The 23,692-nt window shown below is 43.5% G+C and overlaps 1 protein-coding gene across 7 annotated transcripts in view; it reads left to right on the top strand.

Moving 5' to 3' along the window:
• PITPNM3 (PITPNM family member 3) overlaps positions 1-23,692 on the top strand; it is a 357,499-nt gene that overhangs the window by 24,217 nt on the left and 309,590 nt on the right. The window lies entirely within an intron of this gene.

The following is a 23,692-nucleotide window of genomic DNA, read 5'->3' on the forward strand; positions in this document are numbered from 1 at the left end:
GCCAAGAGGCAAAGGAATGTGACTGGTGTGTTTTTTGTTTTGTTTTTGTTTTTTGTCCATATTGTAAATTTCATCTTCCTTCTCCCACCTTCCCATTGGATTTGATTACCCATCTAATGGATTTAGAAACATGCATGTATCACTAGATTGTGTTGCAGGGATGGGTTTAGCGGAATGCTCCACTAGGTATCAGCTGCTGAAAATGAGTTGGGAAAAATCACTGAATTGAGAAAAGGCAGGTGGTGCAATGCACTTGATCATATGTATGGGTGAGTGATGCTGCCTTCTAGTGGTTTGCCAGCAGAAAAGATAAGGAACCTATTAGGGCTACCAGGAAAAGGAGGTTTCTTCGAGCTCCTGTGGAGAGGCCTGTGTTTTTGGAGGCGAGAGGCCTGACTTCACTTGGACTAAAAACCTGGCTTGCAGCAATGTGTGTGCCAGACTTACCTGCTATTGTGACCACTGTTGTCTGCAAATGGATTCGTTACAGAGGGGAGGACCTTTTTCTCCATCTCGGATTTAAAAGGGACGCTGTCGTGTTTATAAACAAAAGCAAATGTCTTTAGCTGGGAGGAGAAACATCACATTGGGCAGATGCAAACTGATGGCAGCCCTTGAGAAATGGTGCCCTTGAAATAGAGAACAGTCATAATCAACCAAAAGCAAACATGCTATTAAACAAAACAAACTTTTTAAACCCAAAGGAGATAATTTGTTTAAAAGAGTGAGGAAAAAAATCCAATTGACCTTCTCGTACATTGATTCGCGTTTCTTTCTCCTTGCACAATGAAAATCGGGAAAGTCTTTCACTGATGTTTGGGCTGCATGCACTGCAGGGATTTGCTTATTTGTTTAAACTCAGCTAGGTTTGCACAGAATTTTAAAAGATTATAAATGAAGGTTACGTTTTTATTGATCTTGGAGTTTAAACAAAATATAACTTTCATGCCAGATTTAAGAGGCTGGTGCCCCCCCACCCTTTATTTTTATTTTAAAGAAGCATTTAAAAATGAATAACCTATCCATAGGGACTGTTCCAGAGCTACCTGTGTGAGGAGCAATGGAAATGAGCTACATTTTAGAAATCTTACTGAGGCTATTGGTATGAACTGGAATTATGCAAATGTACCAAAATGTGCATGTGACTTGCTTGTATTTTACCTGCATGGAAATCGCTGTTTCCTGGTGTCAAGCCATCTCAGATCTGAGACTTCATTGCAAACACAGGGGAAATGACCTTTCCAAGGCCACTGCTTTCAATTCCTAGCATGGTAGGGGTTCAGGTCCACCCACTCCATGCATGTGATCAGAATATCAGATTACATGTGAGATCATGGTGGGAGGGAGAATGCATTTTGGAGGGGCAGACTCAGTCTGTTGCTTGCCTAGGCTGCATCAGTAAAAGGTGTGATTTGATTATTTTTTTTAATTGATCTGGAGATCTGACCGAGGGGTGGGTTCTTCAGATGCTGAGCAATTGGTGTAAGGCCCTAATCCTGCAAATATTCAGGCATATGTCTCCACTGGGGCATGTGCTTAAGCATGTGCAGATTGGAGCCTATGGTTTTCAGGATCAGGGCCTATGACTGCAGATAGCACAACAGCAGTTGTGGCTTACTACCTGTTGTCTTCCCATGCTGCAGTGACTCCAATGTTAGCGCCTACCCAGAAAGCCAAATACTTTGTTGTGGATGCTGGATACTTTAGAGACGGTGCAGGCAGCCCATCCACAGTAGCTGCTGAATATTCTCTCACCTTTTCATATCTTCTATGGATTTGGGGAGAGAGTCGGAGGAGGCGGTGGTGCTGGCTGAAAGGATGGTGAAATTAATTCTACTGTTGGGGAGTCACTGTCTAAGGATTCAAGAAGCAGATCTAGGACATATGCCACATTTGAAAGAAACCCTGGAAAAGTTCAGTCTGTGATTTGCAGCTTAGATTGTTGTCTCTCTAATCCCGCCCACCCCCGTGCTGCTAGTCAGTGACACCATAGGGTGCAAGAACAAAAATGTCAATTGTTGCTTAAAATAGTCGCTCAAAGGCCGATGTGGCTGTTTTTGTTTTTGTTTTCTATACTTGTTCAGCAAATGTATGCTGGCCTGTTTACACCATCTGCTGCAAAATTGCCAGTCGAAGGAAGTATGGTAGATAACCAGGGGCATGTCATTGTTGAAATGCTATTAGAGGGAAAACATTGGGCCCGATGGGAAAAGACTGTGATAGACCAAAATACTGAGACTGGTGATGATGAGGAACAGCTGCATCTTGCACTCTTTTGAGCCCTAGGTAGTGTTTTGTCGCCATCCCTCTATATCCGTGGGTCTCGACCAGGGGTACATCAATTCATCTAGATATTTGCTTAGTTTTACGGCAGGCTCCATAAAAAAACACTGGCAAAATCCGTACAAACTAAAATTTCATATAGACACTGACTTGTTTTGTTCTGCTCTATATACTGAAATATAAGTACAATATTTTATATTCTAACTGGTTTATTTCATAATTACATGGTAAAAATGAGAGCATGCAATTTTTCAGTAATAGTGTGCTGTGACACTTGCATGTTATATCTGGTTTTTGTAAGCAAGTCGTTTTTAAGTGAGGTTGAATTTGGGGGCATGCAAGACAAATTCAGACTCCTGAAAGGGGTCCAGTAGTCTGGAAAGGTTGAGAGCCACTGCTCTACATGGTAGCCCTTCTGGCTGAGTCTGACTATCTTAATTTGTCTTATGCTCTCTACTGCCTTTGAAAGAGCCAACCATACTCTTGGCTTCAGCAGCAGTGTGCTCCCGAGGTTCTCATCTTAGATGACTTTCTTCAGATGCTGCTGCTGCCACTGCTGCTGCTCCTCTTCAGTTCCCCTTCCCAATCTGATGGCTGTCAAGGCTTGGTCCTTGATTTTTCTTAATCTGCTCCCTTGGCTTCAACTTCTTCTTCTGTCCAGAAGATGGTTCCAAAGTCAACTCCTCTCCCTGACATCTCCTCCTCTGTCTGGTATCACATCCCCTGAGATCTCTGTTGCGTGTCCCAAGGCTTTCTTGAGCTCAGTCTTTCAAAAATGGGACTCATTACCTTTGCCATAACCCCCTCCTCTCTGGTTTTCTCTCGCTCGTTGCTGACAACTCTGCTAGTCTTCTGGACTTGGTGTCCTCTTTGTCTCTTCCCCTTTCCCTTCTTCGCCCATCTCCCCCAGTATCTAGTCTCTCTTTTCAAACACTACCTCAGCTGGATTATTGTAACTTCCTTCCCGGTTTTCCCTATCTGCCATGGTTATGGTCCACATCCTTCGCTGTCGCTGTGGCCATGTCATGTCCTCTTCTAATCACCTCCCTGAATTTGTCAGTCACTGTGTTGCATACAGGCCCCTTGTCCTAACCTTTAAATCCTTATGTGATATTGCACAATGGATCCTTTCTGGCTTCCTCCGCTTTTCCCATTCAGCCTTGCCTCACTGCTCCTTTTGTCTCTTTCATACACTTGGTTTCTTGTCCTTCATTCTGTTGCCTGCTATGCTAGGAACATTCTCCCACCTCTTGTCTGCCAAGCTCCCACTCCCTCTTGTCCTCTTTAAATTCCTTCTTTGTAAACCCTTACTTCCAGGAGATGCTTCCTTCCTTTTGTCCTCCCTTCACCCTTTTATGAACCACTCATGTTTGACTTGCCCTCCCCCCCACCTGCAAATCACTGCCTGTGGGCACACCTCTGATTTAACTGAGGTGCAGCAATTGGCTTTTATGCAGTGTATTGCAAGACTGGGACCTTGGACTATAGGGCTAGAGAGCTGTGCTGACTTACACCAGCTCTGGGACTGGCCTGCAAGAGGTATTTTATACTGTGCCTCGTATGATGGGATCCTAGTCCACGATCAGCGATCCTGGGTGCGCCTGAAATAATGTTCCCTGTCCCTCCAGAAGAGATCGCTCTGTTTGTGAAGTGCAGCGCAAACTTACAGTGCGACATGTACCAATAATGCCCATTGGAAATGAATTCCTCTTGTCACCTAGTCCTCGAAGTAAAGGAGGCTATTAGTTAGCACTGTTATGGCACAAAACATGGAGAGGAGATGACGTATGACTAGGGGGCCGATGACAAATAAAGTAGGGGAAGAATCTGGTGCAAATTTAAAGCCACCTAGTATAATATACTGATCCGTTGTTGTTTTTTTTTCCTTCCTGTGATGCTCAGTGGATGATAGTCATCACTTTATGATGATGTCTTCATATGCAGTAATCTCAGGCGTTGACAGACATCACAGTTTGACCAGTCAAGAGGTAAGAGAGTGCAAGAAGTAAGCCCTGTCCCATTTTAGAGGGGCAGCTGAAATGCAGGCTTGCCTACAGGAGCGCACATGGGTGAGAGGGCCAGGAATTTAACCCAGGAGTCCGAATGCCCCATCTCCTGCTCTAACCGATCACACTCTGTTACCATAAGGAGAAGCCCCAGCAACTCTAGCCAGATGCTGCCTTGGAGTAATGACTAATATTTTTAAATGGGTCTTGTGAATTTCATACTTGACCATGGAGGGAGAGCCTCCAGCCACTGCCAAAGCTTCCCCATGCTTGTGTGCTGAAATCCTGATCCGCCTGTCCCTCCCAGAGGAGGCAAGAAGATAATTCGGTCACTGTGTCCATTTTAATCTTTGGCTTCTGTCTGCAGAGACTGCCACCAAGATAACCAATTGTGATTGCTTTTTGGGATGTGGGCATCTGTCTGGTGGGAACTCATTTTGAAGCAATCTGTTTTTCATTCCTAACTCCAGAAGCCTGGGAACAAGTCATTACTAGTAGATGACCCCCTTGATGAGAAGCAGAAGAGAGCAAACAACTGTTTTGAACCAAATCTGTTCTTCAGTTAATTTTCTCTTGCTCATGTAGTGTACCAAGGCCAGCTGCTCAGTACCGCTCACTGTTCTTTCCAGGTCGATCCTGCTCTCAATGGCAAATCTCCACTGACTTCAGAAGTAGGGGAATCAAGTCTGTGATGGGATCTATGGGTCACACTGAACCAGGGCAGAGAGCAGAGCAGTACTGGGCAAGGGAGGTGCTGCCCCTCAAGGCATGCTCCCAGTGGAGGAACAGATTAAAAAGAAGCTGGTAGCCCAGGAGACAGGTCAATGAGCTGCACGTGGCACTGGGAAGCCAGGCTGAGAGCTGTGCCAGCAAGGGGAACAGCTTTGCGAAGGCTGCTCTAGTAGCAAGGACTTGTATCCTCCCTCCTCTCCCCCCTCCCCTCCCAGACACCTTTGGGAGTTGAAAGTCCAGAGAGAGTGACTGACTGAACAGGACATTGAGAATCTAAGACAGCAACTGCTCCTCAAACAGAGGCACTCCAGACTGGTGGGAAGTGACCCAGGGGAAACATAATGTGGCTGGATTCTCTGATATACGCCTCAGGCCCTGGGTTGGGACCCGGTGGAGTGGGTGGTCTCTGGTTCCCCTACCTTGCCTCCCTGCTTCTTCGTAGTGACCAGTCTCTGGGGGAGCAATCGGAGCATGAGGGGATGATTGAGATAACAGCCAGGGCCCACTATGGGACGACGAGGCCGGCAGAAATGGTAAGACCATGAGCTGACCACTAGGCCAGCTGATCACCAGACTTTCCCACTACAAAGCCCTAATCGAGGATATTGTCCATCACTGTGGAACGTTAATCTTGAGCACAGCAGAGCAGAGAGCAACTGCTGTTGGAACTGTTTTTTATCTAGCCATGGGGTGGCCAACCTGAGCCTGAGAAGGAGCCAGAATTTACCAATGTACATTGCCAAAGAGCCACAATAATACATCAGCAGCCCCCTACCCCCACCGGTCCCAGTGTCTACTGGCAGCCCTGTCGATCAGCGCCTCCACCTCCCTCCCTGCACCTCCTGATCAGCTGTTTTGTGGCATGCAAGAGGCTCTCGGGGGGAGGGAGAGGAGCCAAGGGCACTGCAGGCTGAGGGGATGGGGCAGGAAGGGGTGGAGTGAGGGCAGGGTCTGTGGCAGAACCAGGGGTTGAGCAGTGAGCACCCCCCCCGGCACATTGCAAAGTTGGTGCCTGTAGCCCCAGCCCTGGAGTCGGTGCCTGTACAAGGAGCCGCATATTAACTTCTGAAGAGCCACATGTGGCTCTGGAGCCACAGGTTGGCCACCCCTGAGCCGGTTGGATCAGACTTTCAGGTGGTCAGCAGTCAGCACCCAGAGATGGGGCCAGATTTTTCCAGAGAGCTCTGCTCTCAATGAAACCCTGAAATAAAAGCCAGATTTTCAGAACCACTTAGAACTCAGTAGTTCCCACCGTGATACTCAATGCCAGACTTTCTCGCCCAATGTGCTGGAGTCTTTTGAAAGTCTGGCTGCTTACCCTGGTGCCTAAATATAGGAGCTGTGCTCTTTAGAAAATTCCGGTCCTGAAGACTATTCCCTCCCCTTCTCTCACTAACGTAACTGTAGAGTGGTTTATGATTTCAGTTCAGTCCTCCCTCTGGGGCTGAGAGCTGCAACCAGTGGAAGGTCTGCATCTGGCTTAGTAAAGATGAGCTATGCCTGTCCCCTGCTTGGTGCACAGAGCACCTCTGCTGATTTATTGCTTAGCAGCTAAAAGCTGAATCAAATGTCTCTGAGCTGTACAAGATCTTGAGGGTGTTTTTGACAGCAAATAAAACTGTTTGTTCAATGTATCTTATAATTAGTTCCCTTGTGCTCTTCGCAGTGTAGTAGATCTTTAATTACTTAAAAGGAAAAGCTGCCGATACGATATTAAAAACTTATTGCAGTGTGTCTGAGCAACCCACAATATACTTTCGTGGTAGCTTAAGCGCAGCCCTGTGCTAGGTGAAGTACACGGGAATGCTTGGGCCCTCTGAGCTGATACGTCTTCACTAGAAATGCTGCAGGGGTACAGGTGTGCCACTGCAGTGCTTCGGTGTAGACACTTACTGTAGCGATGGGTTGGGTTCTCCTGTTGCTGTAGTCTGGGGCAGGCAGGACTCCCAGAGAGGTGGTAGCTAGGTCAGTGGAAGAGTTCTTCTGGTGACCTAGCTGCGTCTACACCAGTGGTTAGGCTTAACTAAGTTGGTTGGGGTGTGGATTTCCCCCCCCCCCACCCCCGTGCCTGAGCGATGTAGCTGGGTCAACCTAACTTCTAAGTGTTGACATGTGTTAAGAACATACATACATTTGTTTTGTTGCATTCATCACAATATGTTAGATCAGAGAGATTCTCAAATGAGAAATAAATCCTAACTCCTTAGGTTCGTACGGAGCCACCATTATGGCTCTTGGCCTTGTGACTGGGAGTTGGGAGATCTGGGTTTGATCCCCATCTCTGCCACAGATTTCATTGTGTGAGCTTGGGCAAGTCTTGTAAATCCTTATCCTTCAATAAGGTCTGTGTGGCTGGATCCCACATAGCTGCACTTACATCAGTAGGTCTATCTGCATGCAGCTCTTTGCAGGACTGAGGCCTTAATCTCTCTCTGTCTGAGTTCACCATCTGCAAAAAGGGGAGAGAATATTATCTTTTCCCTTTGCTCTATCTAAGCTTTTTGGGGCAGTGACTGTCTCTTACTGTATGTTTGTACAGTGCCTGCCCCAATGGGGGTCTTGTTCTCAGCTGGGGCATCCCAACTGTAAAGAGAGATTTTAAAGTGACTGTTTAGTATTTGTACATGTAATCTGGCAAATTGAAAATGAAGCCACTGGAAAATAACAATGTGTAACTTTGGCCTCTAGTAAGATTTAGTAGCATAGTTGCTAAATAGCGCTATGCAGAAAGCTCTGTTAGATAACTTAATGGGTAGTCAGAGAGGCTCCTGATAGCCTCAGAAAAGCAGACTAGAAAAATATTATGTAGCACATGGGATAAGAAGGAAGCTCCTCTCATGGATCGGTGACTGGTTAAAAGATAGGAATAAATGGTCAGTTTTCAGTATGGAGAGAGGTAAATAGTGGTGTCTCCCAGGAGTCTGTACAGGGCCAGCTCCAGGCACCAGCTCAGCAAGCAGGTGCTTCGGGCGGCCATGGGGAAGGGGTGGCACGTCGGGCTCTTCAGCGGCGGCTCCCTCTCGGAGGGAAGGACCTGCAGCCGAATTGCCACCGAAGAAGAAAGCGGCATGGTGGAGCTGCCGCCGATCGTGGCTTTTTTTTTTTTTGCCGCTTGGTTCAGCAAAAACCCTGGAGCCGGCCCTGGGTCTGTACTAGGACCAGTCCTATTCAACATATTCAGAAATGATCTGGAAAAAGCTGTAAAACAGTGAGGTGGCAAAATTTGCAGATGATACAAAACTACTCAAGATAGTTAAGTCCCAGGCAGACTGCAAAGAGCTACAAAAGGATCTCACAAAACTCGGTGTCTGAATTTCATCTATGGGATAGCTACAGTGCAACACTCCGGAAATCGACACTAGCCTCGGTACATGGACGCACACCACCAAATTAATGTGCTTAGTGTGGCCGCGTGCACTCGACTTTATACAATCTGTTTTAAAAAAAACCGGTTTCTGTAAAATCGGAATAATCCCATAGTGTAGACATACCCTCAGAGGAGTAGTCGTGTTAGTCTGGATCTGTAAAAGCAACAAAGAGTCCTGTGGCACCTTATAGACTAACAGACATATTGGAGCATGAGCTTTTGTGGGTGATACCCACTTCGTCGGATTTCATCTGCCATTTTCTTGCCCAATGTTGATAAATGCAAAGTAATGCACATTGGAAAATATAAATCCCAACTATACATATAAAATGATGGAGTCTAAATTAGCTGTTACCACTCAAGAACGAGATCTTGGGGTCACTGTGGATAGTTCTCTGAAAACATCCACTCAACGTGCAGCGGCAGTCATAAACGTGAACAGAATGTTGGGAATCATTAAGAAAGGGATAGATAAGACAGAAAATATATTGCCTTTATATAAATCCATGGTACGCCCACATCTTGAATACTATCTCAAAAAAAAGATATATTGGAATTGGAAAAGGTTCAGAATAGGGCAACAAAAATGATTAGGGGTATGGAATGGCTGCCATATGAGGAGAGATTAATAAGACTGAGACTTCTTAGCTTGGGGAAAAAAGACAAGAAAGAGGGGATATGATTGAGGTCTATAAAATCATGACTCATGTGGAGACAGTAAATAAGGACAGGGGTGGCAGGTTTGTATAATTTTTGGTGGTGCCCAGAATGTGTCCAAGTCTCCCCGACCTGCCTAAGGCTTTGGGCAGGAGTTTGGTTGCAGGAGAGGTGTGGAGTGCAGGCTCTAGGAGGGAGTTTGGGTGAGGGCTATTGTCTGGGACAAGGGATGGTTGGGGTGCAGGAGAGGGTGAGGGATGTGGCACTTAGCTTGGGTGGCTCCCAAAAGTGACTGGGGCACCCCTCTGCTAGCAGCTCCTAGGTGGTGGGGGGAGAGTCTCTGTGCGCTGCTGCCCACAGGCACTGCCCCCACAGCTCCCATTGGCTGCAGTTCCCGGCCAATGGGAGCTGTGGAGTCGGTGCTCGGGGTGGGGGCTGCGCACAGAGACACCCCCACCCCCTGGGGCTGCCAGAACATGTTGGCTGCTTCTGGGAGTGGCACAGAGTGATGCTGGGCAGGAAGTTTACCTTAGCTCCACTGTGCAGCTGGGGGCCCCCATGCCCTTTTAAAATTGGCTGGGGGTGGCAGGCGGGACTGGGGGATGCTCCAGGAGAGGCGTGTGGGGGCAGCAGGCAGGGCTGGGGGAGAGACCCGGCCCCGAACATTGGTGGAGCCGGGCACCCGGCCCTGAATATTCCTGGAGTACAGGCACCATGGGCCCATATAACTTGTCACCCCTGTAAGGAAGTGTTATTTACTCCTTATAACACAAGAACTAGGGGCCACCAAATGAAATTAATAAGCAGCAGGTTTAAAACAAACAAAAGGAAGTGTATTTTTTCACACAGTGCACTGTCAACCTGTGGAACTCCTTGCCAAAGGAAGTTGTGAAGGCCAAGACTATAACAGGGTTAAAAAAAGAACAGGATAAGTTCATGGATGATAGGTCCATCAATGGCTATTAACCAGGATGGACAGGGATGGTGTCCCTAGCCTCTGTTTGCCAGAAGTTGGGAATGGATGATAGGATGGATCACTTGATGATTACCTGTTCTGTTCATTCCCTCTAGAACACCTGGCATTGGCCACTGTCGGTAGACAGGATACTGGGCTAAATGGACCTTTGGTCTGACCCAGTATGACCGTTTTTATGTTCTAACTGCAAAGGTCACTGCTTTCACCACAAGTCTGTTTCCAAATGAAAAAGCAACTTGCTCTTTTTTTTTTATAGTGGAAAAACTCTCCTGAATTCAAACTGATCATAGTTTTGTTTGAAATTCTAACCTGGGGAAAGGCTTTAATTAGTGCAATGGCATCTATTTTCAGTTAATTTCTACTGAGACTAATTCGTGCTCTTCAATAATTGTATTATGAACATGGTGGTGTTTTTGGTAGCTTTGGGAACATTGTCAGTTGTTTTATCTCCATTATCTAGCTTGGTGTAAAGAAGTAATGTGCCTCAGTGCATTGTCTGTAATCTCTGTGTGATCCAGTTCTGCGAACGCAAACAAGCATAGGGTTTAGTACTGATCCAGAGCCCTTGGAAGTCAATGCAAGTCCCTCTGTTGACTTCAATGCATATTAACCATGCCTCAGTGAAGGGGGCTGGACTAGATGACCTCTCAAGGTCCCATCCAGCCCTACATTTTGATGATTTAAAATCAAGCCATTGGGTAGTTCCACTGTAGTAAACCTTATGTTCAGTAGTATGTACAGTTTTTCCCCTAAATGTGTAAATTCTCTTTTAAGTCATTCCCAAGGCAAGCATAGAATACAAAATAAATGGTAGTGAAAATCTGTGTTCCTTGCACTTCTGTTATGTCAACCCTCATTTCACTTGCACAATACTGTTGTAACAAACAAGCATGATGTAAGTTGTTTGAGTAACTCCACCAGAAATAGCAATTTTTGTAGGAGCTTTTTCAGCTGGGCAGGTAGCATCACAGGAGATCTAAAAATGTTCCACAGCATCTCAATGGCAGAATAAGAGCCTGCGCAGGAACATCTGCACTGCTATTTTTAGTGTCATAGCGTGAGCCTGCATCAGTTGACCTGGGCTCTGAGATGTGTTGCTGTGGGTTTTCCCTTATTTGCTTTGTAGATGTACTTTGGTTCACAGCTTTGAGCACTACGCCATGCTCTTGTCCCAATTTTTTTTCTTTTGCTGTCATATTGTATAAACCAGCCATTTATCTCACACAAATCTGGTTGGCAAAATACAATTTGTGTTAGGGTACACGAGCACCTTGTATTCAAACAAGCCAATGCATGTGACAGAAGCATGTGCCTCTTAAAGAGAAATGCAAAGATGTGTGTGTAAAGCTTTAACACTTTAGGCACCTGTAAGTCTTTCCTGCTACATCAAGTAATTTGCCACAGACATTTCCTTAAGACCTTGTCTTAAAACACCCAATAATGCCTTTTTGAGGTGTATTTCAGCCTCCAGTTTGGAGACTGGTGATTGAGAGGGGATGCTTACAGGAGAGTTTGACCGAGGTCAAATAACTTGGATTAAGAACAGAAACCTTGCTAGCAAATGATGATTCCCAGCTTTCTACCCATCCATCTCAAAGTGCTTTACAAACCAAGGCAGGGAGAAGTGAAATAACTGCTCCCACTCCAGTGGCAAAGCCAGAAACAGAACCCAGCTTTGCGTCCCAGTCCAGTGCTCCATTCACTAGGCAACATTCTTCCTGTTTTGCAGGAATTTTTTTGTGTACCAAACACAAACCTAATACCACCTCACATTTATTCTTCTTTTTAAAGGTGAGGTTCCGTCATTTCTTCCCCTGTTTATTCTAGTTGGAAGGTAATAGCTTACCTGAGGGGAATGAATTTCATTACTTGAATTAATTTACATCATAAACAAGCTTGCTGCATAACAAGTAACTTATTAAAACAATATTTCTAGGTGTCATTAGCTAAGACAGTATCGTTCTTGAATAACAATAGCGTGCCATGGTAAATTAGGGCCCTTCAGCGTTAGTGTGGAGGTGTGTGTTTGGGGTCAGTTTTTTTGCGGGTGGGCAGGGGTTGTTTTTAAATTGTGGAGAAAATTGGTTTAATGAAAATGCAGAAATAGCACTGCAGCAGGTGCATTGTTTGTTTATTGCCTGAAGGTGACTATTTTCATTTCTTTTAGGAAAACTTGAGCAGAAGTGGTTCTGTTATTTGTGCACAACTTGAGGTAAGGGGGAACATGTCTGATGTTCCAACTAACTTCAGGGGAAGGGCTTGGTCTCTAAGGTACTTGGTGACTTTCACAGCCTCAATCCTTGCCCCCTCCCACCAAAACAAAACCCTGTGTTTTTTGGGGGTTCTGCTCCCTTAATCCAGAGCAATTTGGCACATTTGGACATGTGCTGATAGGACTGTCTCAGCTTCTCATATATATATTTTTTAAATGTATGTGTGTATTTGATTTCACAACCTTAATGTTGCATTGTTGTTAAATGCCAGTTTTTTTAATGTTAGTTAAAAGAGAGAGAAACTGACTTGATGGCCCTTGAAGCCGTCCATCTAGCATCCCATGCTGCCCTGCCAACGTGCCTCAGCCGTGACCTGGAGAAACCAGATCAAACGCTGCTCTGTGACACAAGTTGCAGCTTTCATTCATGTGGGTGGGTGGCACTCAATTTTTGTGATTTGTAACTGAGAGCCGAATGTGGCCAGCTAGTTTGTGGAAGAAAGGAGAGTTTAGTCTACGTAGACCATTCCAGTCCTCATCTGCTGAGACTGGCCGGGACGTGGACAACCATGATGGTGGTAACTTTTGTGGGGTTAATACACACAAGATCTGGGCTGAGACCGCTAACTTATTTCATACAAGCATTTAGGTGAGAGTTATTTATGGCCCCCAACTATCTGGGATGAAACTTAGCCCTGGTGTAAGTTCTGTCTGACAGCAACAGCAGAGTTGTGTTTAATTACACCAGGCCTGACTTTGAGGGACTGGACTCCAATAGTGACCTGCTGGTAGGGTGACCAGATGTCTCATTTTTAAGGGGACAGTCCCAGTTTTTGGGATTTTTTTCTTATAGAAGCTTATTACCCCCGACCCTTTGTCCTGTTTTTTCACAGTTGCTATCTGGTCACCCTACCTGCTAGTAGGTATGGATCGAGATCTTCAATAGTCCTCTGCCAGCCAGTGCCTTGGAAAGAGAGAGACATATATGATGATGATACCACAAAAATTGTGTTTTTGAGTATGCGAAGGAGATATTCAGATGTTGAGCCAAAAAATTATGGGCCTCCCCTGAATGCAATGCATTGGGATGAATGCAGTGTATTGCCTGACCCAGCTGCAGGGCACAAGAGTATTCTCCAAGGGACAAGAAGATTGGAACTGGCTCAGTGTATCCTTGAGCCATGTTGAGCCATTTCACTGCCAGTGAGTCATGAGAGAATGCAACTGGCTCTGTATGGTGCTCTGCCTTATGGTTATAGACTTCAGCTGTGAACTTTAACATCTTAATGCTAAGGAAATTAAAGTCTAGTACAGGTAAATTGGTTAATGAGCTTATTATACACTAGAAATCTTACTTTAACTGACTTTAACACTGTTCAGGAATGACTTTCTTTTTAATTACCAGTTTATGCTAGGAGAGCAGCCGTGAAGTGTGTGTTTTGGGGAGGGAGGGAGCAACATGATGAATTAGTACACTTAGTAATTACTTTACAATTTTGAAAGACACCCGCTTTCATGAAAGTGGCTAATTGTTATATTTCCTGGTTGCACTGCTTCAGAAAACACAGCAACAAGTAAATCAGATACCTTGTATAATGCACTGATTATTGTATAGGTCATCCATCCTATGATATTCTGGGGTGCAATCCAGACCAGTGAGTGGCTGTCACCCCTGCGATCGTGGGTGCCTCGCAATGCCTTGCTGTTGTAGTTCCCACCTGGCTGCTCACAAACAGCCTGCCAGCATGCAGGTCGCAGCCCGAATGTCTGCGTATAGCTGCAGCCTTGGTTCAGCAACTCTGACCTCCAGCAGCACCCACCAGTCACACCCTGGCCTCCATCCGCCTTGGTTACTGCTTGCAGTGTGACCCCAACACCTTCCCAATCTTGAATTTTCTCCCCCAAAATGTGTTCTGTACTGTCCAGCCCTCTCCTGGACAGTTCAGATATTTTAGGTGTGTGGTCCATGTAATGGAGCAATATACAACAAATTGTTTCTTTTAAAGGAGATACCACACAGCCCTGTTTGACCACAACACTGGCTTAGCTTTGATTAAAGACCCAAAATAAGTTTATTTAACAAAAGAAGGTAGGATTTTTAAGTGAGTACAGCTATTAAGGCATTAAAGTCAGAAATGGTTACACAAAAAATAAAGATAAAATGCTTCCTAGTACTGAACTTAACAAACTAGACTTGGTTCAAGGTGAAATTCTTACCATGGGTTTTCAGCAGCATTGCTGACCATGTTTCAGGTCAGGATCTGCTCCTAAGGTCTAACGGCTGTTTGTTTTGTCAAGAAAGATGGGCGGGAGAGATGCCTTGAGGTGTCTTTTGCCCCTCACTTTTATAGTTCATTCACACTTCGAAAAGCATCTTCCTGAGCATGACCCTAAGTTAAAGTTCTTTCCAGCGGAGAGTAAGGGGACCTGGAGCCGTATATGCAAATTGAAGTAAACACCCAACCCTTTGTTTAAGACAGGTGTGTTTTGACCTACCTAATTGGGGTTACTTGAGTTTGAACATGTGCTTTTCACATCAAAGGGGGGGATTTCATAACTTTATACATAATGTTGCTACATACATTTCACCATACTACTATTGACCAGTGAGTTACTAGTTTTCAAATGATATCTCACAAGGTGTATTTTGCACAAAGATTATTACAATAGTATGTAGGGTGTGAATACAGGGGTGCATTGGGTCACACATCCCTTGTGTTGTAAATTGTGATCTTGTTTCAGTAGTAACAAGAATAAAACAGTCTAGAAGGGAATGCCCCTATCTCTCCCTTCTTCTATAATTCTGTTATAAGGTTTCACAATATCTGATATAATGATGATGATGATATCCGACTTCTTGCCATAGAATTTGTGAAGAGCTCAAATATCATATTTTTCAGGAGCATTGCAAGCTGAGAGGGGAGAGAACTTCTTTTCTAGCTTTAATTAGCAGATGCAACATCCTTGTCCAACCACTTTACTCTTGATCTCTTGCAAACTCTAATCGACAGGGCCAAATTTATTTCTAACTACATGATCTGCACCAGGAATACAGGTCATATCTTTCCCCCTGGGACCATGAGCCATCTTACATCATTAAGAACTAGGGACCTCTTCCAGCATTTTGAATCAAACAACTTCTAGAGGGCCCGTTATGCAAGCCTTGCTCTCGTGAATAGCCTTTTCTCGTGTGTGTGTGTGTGTGTGTGTGTGTGATATGATTACTACTTTATTATTGCTATCACAGCAACACTTTGAGGTTCTAACTGAGAACTGGGCCCTGTTATGCTAGGCACTGTGAATACGCCTATTACGAGATAGTCTCTGCTGTGCAATCTAAATAAACAAGATAGACAAAGGTAGGGAGAAAGGCAGCTTTATTATCTCAGTCTTACGGATGGGGAACTGAGGCACAGAGAGACTATGCTATGTCTACACTATGGTTTACGTCAGCATAATTTGTTGCTCAGAAGTGTGAATAAATCACCCTCCTGAGCGACATATGTTACGCTGACATAGTGCCGTCCACACCATTGCTTATGTTGGTGAGAGAGCTTCCCCCAGGACATGGGGTTGGAGTAGTTTAAGCCTGTCAGCTTAAAGTGGCTACATTTAGAGAGCTTTACAGCGGCACAGCTGCTAAGCTCTCTAATGTAGCTGTAGCCTGAGTGACTTGCACAAGGTGTCACAGAGTCTGACAGAGCTTGGATCTGAATACAGGTCTCCTGACCAGTCCAGTGCCTTAACCACAAAACCATCCTTCTCTCAAACCAGAGTCAGTAGGACTGGTGATGTAATAAGGTTTTGTAGGATTAAGTTAATAAATTGGCAAATATTTTGCAGAAAAATCCTGTGGGGTTTTTGTTTGTTTGTTTTTTTTTAAATAGCTTTTGTTGGGAGAGGGAAGCATAATACCAACCAACGAGTCTAGGATTGGACAAATATTTGCTGCTTGTAATTGTGAAAATAACTCTAACTTCGGCCTGGTAAACACTTAAAAATTAGGCTGACCAAGTTACGTCGCTCAGGGGTGTTAAAAATCTTGTGCCATGAGTGCCGTAGTTAGGTGGACTTAATCCCCTGGTGAAGACACGGCCAGGTTGATGGAAGGATTTTCCTGTTGACCTGTCTATCGCCTCTTGGAGGGGTGAATTTACTACAGCAATGGAAAAACCCCTTTTTGTTGCTGTAGGAAACATCTATGCTATGGCACTACAGTGACACAGTTGGAGCAGTGCTTATAGTGTAGACATAGCCTGAGGACAACAACCAAAATTAGACCACTGGATTTTCTTTGTAGCTGGATGAGATGGATAACATTTTAGAAGTACATTTAAATGCTGGGGGACAGGGGGAGTCATCATTATATATTGCTAGTTTAAAATCCTGAATGACATGGTTTGTTCATGCTATGTTCAAAAAGAGGAAAACTGAAAATAAGCAAGAAATTTAGCTATATTTCACATGCACCATAGCTTTATCCTAAGAACTTCATTAATTTACTGTGTGAACACTATTATCCAACATATGTAAAGCAAAATAACCTTGCTTGATTCCTGAATGAGTTGTGTTTGTGCACAGATGTGACAATGGGAGTGGCAAAGTGGAGGTAAAAACTGGACTTGCATAAAGGAAATCCAGAGTGTGCTTTTAGAAAATAGCATTTTAACGTTAACAGTAGAAAGAATATGTAGTAGAATCCTAATCAATCAGCACCACGCACACTTGTGTTTCCCTGTTTTTGAAGTGACAACTGAAATTTTAACGGAAGAAAATAGCTGACTGTAATCTTGATTATCATAAAATATTTTAAAGGGCAAAGAAAAGTGCATAAATATAGTTTGAATGGAGCCCCTCCTCTTGCAAATCCATACAAAACAACATAAGGAAAACGTGACATTATTTATTTTGATTTTCCTCTCAAAACACTGTAATATGTAGAGAGAATTTTGTTACTTAAAATTTGGTTTCTGTGTAGTTATCTACTTCAATCTAAGGCCACAAACCTGTCTCTCCTATACAAAGGAAAATTAGCCAGGAGACAGGTATATTCGGCTGCAGTAGATTCCATTAGCTAAGTGTCAGTAGGAAATTTTAATTCTGGTTTGTTTCATTAAGATGATCCACATTACAATTCTCTCCAAATAATTTCCTTCTTGCAGCTTGGCTTGTGTGTAGATCTCGTTGAGTTCTGAAAATCAAGCCTAGTCAAGACTTGGCAGCTTAATGTATTTGAGGTTTGTAGAAAGTCTATTAGTTCATTATTTTTAATTGTCTAAAAATCCTAGATGTAAGGAGACAGGGACATCGTTAAAGCTGAAATTCTAGTCCAGGTGTAGGCAACCTATGGCACGCGTGCCGAAGTTGGCACATGAGCTGATTTTCAGTGGTACTCACACTGCCTGGGTCCTGGCCACCGGTCCGGTGGGCTCTGCATTGTAATTTAATTTTAAATGAAGCTTCTTAAACATTTTTAAAACCTTATTTACTTTACATAAAACAATCTTTAGTTATATATTATAGATTTATAGAAAGAGACCTTCTAAAAACGTTAAAATGTATTACTGGCACGCGAAACCTTAAATTAGAGTGAATAAATGAAGACTTTGCACATCACTTCTGAAAGGGTGCCAACCCCTGTTCTAGTCCTAGCTTTATTTATTCTCATCCTTGAATTCTTGATTTCATATCCTTAATGTTGCATTAACACTAGTGTTTTGGGAAGCATGTCGGATTGTCAATAGAAAAGCCAGACTTTGAGGGTCTGATCTAAAGCTCATAAAAGTGAATAGGAAGACTCCAGTTAACTTAGATGGGGTAGGGATTAGGCCCCTCATGAATTGTTAAATCTATCTATAGTAACAAATAGGATATTAATGTTACATGTTTTACCCACCGCCCTTCGCGCCTCCCCGCCCCCCAAAACAAAAACAAAAACCCATTAACTAGGATCTGCAGATTTGTAACTTAGCCTTGCCTTTGCTATTTACAAAGCCTTTACTTTTTAGGAAGTATTAGTCTCCGATGTAAGGCCAGTTCTAGGAGTGGCCCTGAATTGCTGTAAGCATCTTCTTCTAAGGGTTGCTGTGCTGCTCAGCTGTGGGGTTTGGGTTTTTTTTTTTCTCCGTTTTGATTGATTGACTCTGTTTGGTTTTTTTTGGCTTGGCTACTGAAGGGAAGAAGTGGGTAATGGGAAAAACATTTTCTGTCATGGCCAGCAAAATGGCTCTGACCACTCCTGCTCCTAGTGCTTCTAAATTCATAAAGCTGATTTGTTTTAAAAGTTTTAAAATAATAAATAATACCTAGTTCTTCTAGCGCTCTTCATACATCGATCACAAAGTGCTTTACAAAGGAGGTGTGAGTATCATCATTTTGATATCATCCAAGAATTTTTAAATTAAACTTTTGGTTGAAATGTTGCACTTTTGTTTTAGATGGATAAGCACAACATAGTCCTTGCATTATCCCACGCAGGGCTGGTCTGCATTGCAGAATTATGTGTGGCTGGAGCATGTGTAGACCTGCTCAATCTAGTTTTGATCTACCAAGCTCATAACAATAGCAATGAAGTCACGGCAGCATGGGCAGTATGATGCCCTGGGTATGTGCACATGGCAATAGCTTGTGCTGCCATGCTTCACGACTATTGTTGTTCGAGCAAGCTTGCTCAAAGCCAGCTGTGATATGTGTACACGTTGCAATCATATTTTTGATTGCAATGTAGATGTATCTTATGACACTTTTTGCCCCCAAGAACCACCAAAGTAGGGTGTTCTCATAGCTCTACAAACAGGTGGATGTTGAGCAGATGAAGTACATTGAAAAGAAGCAGATATTAAGTCCATGCTGAGTCTGGTACAGGCACTTCTGATTGCTAAAAGGAAGGCATCCATCTATCTGTTTGCTTATTTTAATGTATACGGAGATTTCATGGGCTGCTTGGTTGATTTTAATAGTTTCTACTCATGTTAATGAATTTTGTCAGCTTTCCTTGAGAATGGTATTAAATTTTCAAGCCTTTGGTATCTGTCGTACCTGATAGATGATTTTTGACCCTATTGGATTCAATAATTGATTCACCGAACAGTTGATTGTATCCAGCTGAGAGAAGAGGGCTGACTCTATCAAAATTCTATTGACTAAATTGCTTTTGCATGATAAAATAAACATTCATTGGCGAAGAAAACAAATATTTGCATTCTGCATGGTAAAAGTTTTGTGCTGCAGCAAAAACACTGCATGAGAACTAGATCCTCAGCTGGTGTAAATCAGTGTGTTTGAATAGAGTTACACTGATTTACATTGACTGAGGACCTGCTCCTAAGAATTTAAATGAAAATGTAGCTTGACTCTGGGTGAACTTACTTAAAAGTCAAACACTACTATTTAATTCGTGGAAGATTAAAGTGCTGGAGAGAACCAGTGGAACTATAACCTTCACTGTTCCAAGAAATATATGGTAAAAGAGCCCCCTTTACGTTACTGTCTGTGCAAGAAGCAGAGCTGATGCATAATGCAACAGACTGAGAAATAACAAGTAATAACAGAGCTGAAGAGGAACTGTGTGTCACTCAACAGCTTGTCTCTTTCACCAATAGAAGTTGATCCGGTAAAAGAGATTACCTCACCCGCCTTGTTTGTCAAATATTTTGAAGGTCGGAGGAGCTGTGATGGAAGGAAGGTGATCTGCCACCAGATGGGCAATGGTGTAGCAGACGAAGGTGCAGGGAGGTGACTACCATAGATGCAATTATAGAACTTTCATAGGCACCATGGATGCAGGCATCCAATAATTAAAAAAAAAACCAAAAAAAACTTAGAAAGTTATTGATTCAGTGGCGGACAGATAGCAAGTTCACTTTTTGATTTGGTTAAATACCAGCACTGGTCAAGTTTTCTTAGACTGCTCTCCTGAGCTGTTTTTAGCTGGCTATTGTACATAGGTTTTAGAGGCTTTTATTTTCCTTACATTCAACAATACGTGGATTTAAAAAAAAATCAATCCTTTTTGAGTCCCTGTTGTGCAATTAGCAGCTATTCAAAAACATTTGGGGAAAATACAAGGCTGAATTGACGGGGGGTGGAAGACACCTATAGATCGGCTCAAATTTTCATAAGTAATTAGTTATTTTGTGTGTCTCAATTACTAGACACAGTAAGAGGCCTGTTGTTTCCCCCATCCCGGAGGGTGTATGCTTAGTGCTTTCTTAAGATTGGGGCCTTCCAAAGCATCTCAAAACTGGCTCCAACTATTGTGAAACCTGAAACCAGTAGTGTCTCTTGAAAATCTTTGGGATGTAAAGAATACTTTGAAAATAGAGTTAGTGTGAAGAAAGAATGATGCATACATCTGAAAGAGGGATTTTTGTTTTTCCACACATTTCAAATCTAAAGGAGTCTGAAAGCTGATGATCTGCATTTGCCAAAGCTACACTAATTTGATCTGTGAACTTTTTTCATATTTCATAGATTTTTTTTTTGTCATTACCTCTCTGCATTCAGCCTATTCCACCAGCACTAAACTTTATTGGTTTCTAGTTCCAAGATTTTTTGGACCAAATTCAATCATAACTAATATCTGCCCTGTTACGCCTGGCCTGAATATGCATGTGTTTGGCTGTGTGTGTGTGTGGAGGGGCGCAGTGGTGTGTATGGTTGTGGTTTTTTTTGTTTTGTTTTGAAACAACACTATGGGCTCATCTTATATTGCTCTAACCCATTGCTTCCAACAGATGTTGATTTGGAGGGTTCCATTATATCCCTGCTCTCTCCTTTTTTTTTTTCTTTTTATAACTGGAAAGCAAAGGATGGCTGTACTCTTCTTGTATCTGTTCTCCAAGGCTGTGGTTACAGAGGTCTAGAGACATACCTCATGAGAGAGGATTGAAGCCAGTATGTTTTTTATATTAAAATCCCCAGCATAGCCCTGTACAATAAGAAATTAGTACAATGTGATAATAGAAACTGAACACTTTACGTTTGGAAGATTGTGAGGACTAAATTAGCAAAAGTACCCCTTCAATCGTCAAAGCGTTTTTTGTGATTCAGAAACACACAATGCTAAAAATAAATTGAATTTTCAACGATCTAGAGACAACCCTTGAACAGAATTTGATCATCAATGGCACAAAGTCAAATCTCTCTCACACTCACACTCACACTCACACTCACACTCACACTCACAAAACGGAGCTATCTTCACAACAAAAGATACAGATTAATTAATTTGTATCTCACCAAGTTAATTTGTAATTAATCTAGCGAGCGTAGGAAGCAAGCATTAAGTTTCTGGAACCACTCAAGAGACTGGAGAGCATGGAGGGGGTGGGAGGTGGAAGGGGAATAGCCAAACGTTTGCTCATATCTGCGTATTTCCTCCCCAAACCCAAAAGGTCTATGCCATTAAGCCTGTTAGATTGCCCAGTGTGAAGTCAACCCCAAGAAATAATTGGTATTTCCTTTATTCACCAAACTTCTCAAGGTGCAACCTTCATCAGAAACTTTCAAATAGTCATAAATCTTTAAATGAACATGTATCCATATGGTTTAGTCAATTACAAAATTAAAGAAGCTAAAAGTAGTTCCCAATGCTACACATGCCTTTGAGCCCCTCCCCCCAGCTGTGTTTTGTTAAAACGCGTTTTCCTATCTGTTCGAAAACATGTATTTTTGTGCCCTGCAGCTGAGGGAGAGACTTATACAAACAGGGGAAATTGACTACAGAGGGAGAAACTGACTAGACACATAGTGTATCAAAAGCACAAAAGTTGGGGGAAAAAAATCTCCAAATCTTTCTGTTCTGATTAATGTAGTTCTTTCTTGTAATAATAATTGTACTGATATATCTGGGTGCCTAATTTTTACCTAACAATGTTAAACTGTGGCACACAATTTTTCAGGCCATTTTCTTCCCTGCAAGCTGGCTAACACACTCCTACCGTTAGTGCTGTCTACAAGTGGAACTCTAATTTACTTAGAGAAAGGAAATACGTTTGGTCGGGGGGTTGGTTATTTTTGGTTGTTTGCAAGCTTGATTCGTCCAGGGACATGTAAAAACTTGTGCTGAAGTTCCTCCCGAAGTTACTTTAGATCAAATATGCAAGGAATGTCGAACAGCTCAAGGGCTTGATTCAGCAGAAGGTTGAACCAGTTTCACAATGTGGCTGCTCCCTGCTAGGTGATGGGACTTGCCTGGCTCCCAAGCTGTGGAAATTGATGGAGTCAGTGATGGGTGAGGATTGGGAATATGCTGCTGATGAATAGCCCTTGCCCTCAACTTGAATGTTTTTTATTTTTGTGACACAATCCTGCTCCCACTGATGTAAGTGGAGTATTTTGCTGTTGACTTAAATAACATCAAGATGAAAGTGTGGGGGGGAATGAATGTGTTGTCATGTGCTTAGACTTCTGTTGTTAAACCCTTCTCTTCAGGGGTGCATAACAAACTACTGGAAACTTGCCACAGGTTGAACCTTGTCAAGTCAAGTCAAGTCAAGTCAAAAGCTACTTGTTTTGCCAGATCTCAGTATAATCTTCACGGCTGCAACAACATTCATGTTGCATATTTCAAAGTGCTGTACAAAACCTCACTCATTTAAAAGCAACATTTCCACTGTTCCCACATGAAAAGCACAGTTGCAATGTGCTGGAGGAAGTGGTGTTGGGACTGTGTGGGCAGGTACTGTAGCTCTTGGAGTGTATTGGAGAAAGCCTAGGTGTACTGTAGAAAGTAGGAGGATGGGTTTTGCATTATATTGACTTTTTTTTCAATATTAATCAGCTTGTATATTATTTGAGTGAAGCCAAAGCTGAAACCTAAATGCTGGTTATCGTATAGATGAATTAGAAAGGAAAGATAGTTTTGGAGTTATGCCCCAAACATGGGAAATCTGGGTTGTTTCTGGCTCTGCCAACATACTTCCTGTGTGACCTAAGGCAAGCCACTTAATCTGTCTGTGCCTCATTTCCCCATCTGTACAATGGGGATAACAACACTTCTCTACTGTGATGGGACGTTGGCCCTGCAGTGGCCTCTAGGGCTTAATAGAGCCCTAGGGAGGCTGAGCAGGAGGCAGCCAATTAGCAACGGGCTGAGAGGAGAAGCCAATCGGCCCAGCAGGCCCCTATAAGAAGAGTTGTAGGGCAGAGCAGAGTCAGTTACTCCCTGGAGCTCAAGGAGGAAGGAGTGGGTGCCTGGCAGGCAGAAGGAAGCTAGTACCCTGGACAGAGCAGTGCTGCTAGCAAGGACCAGGGGAGCTAGAGAGAACTTCTGGCTGTCTGCTGGGATTTGCATGCTGAGGCCCTGAGGTAAGGGCAAAGTGGGGAGGTGGCCCAGGGAGAGGTACTGAGGAGTTAGAGGAGACGCAGCACATGGCTGCCATCTACAGGATCCCTGGGTTGCGACACAGAGCATTGGGCACGCCAGGATTTCCCCCCCCCGCACACATTCCGCGCCA

This window comes from Mauremys reevesii, linkage group 20 (assembly GCF_016161935.1).
Source record: "Mauremys reevesii isolate NIE-2019 linkage group 20, ASM1616193v1, whole genome shotgun sequence".
Taxonomy (NCBI): Eukaryota; Metazoa; Chordata; order Testudines; family Geoemydidae; genus Mauremys; species Mauremys reevesii.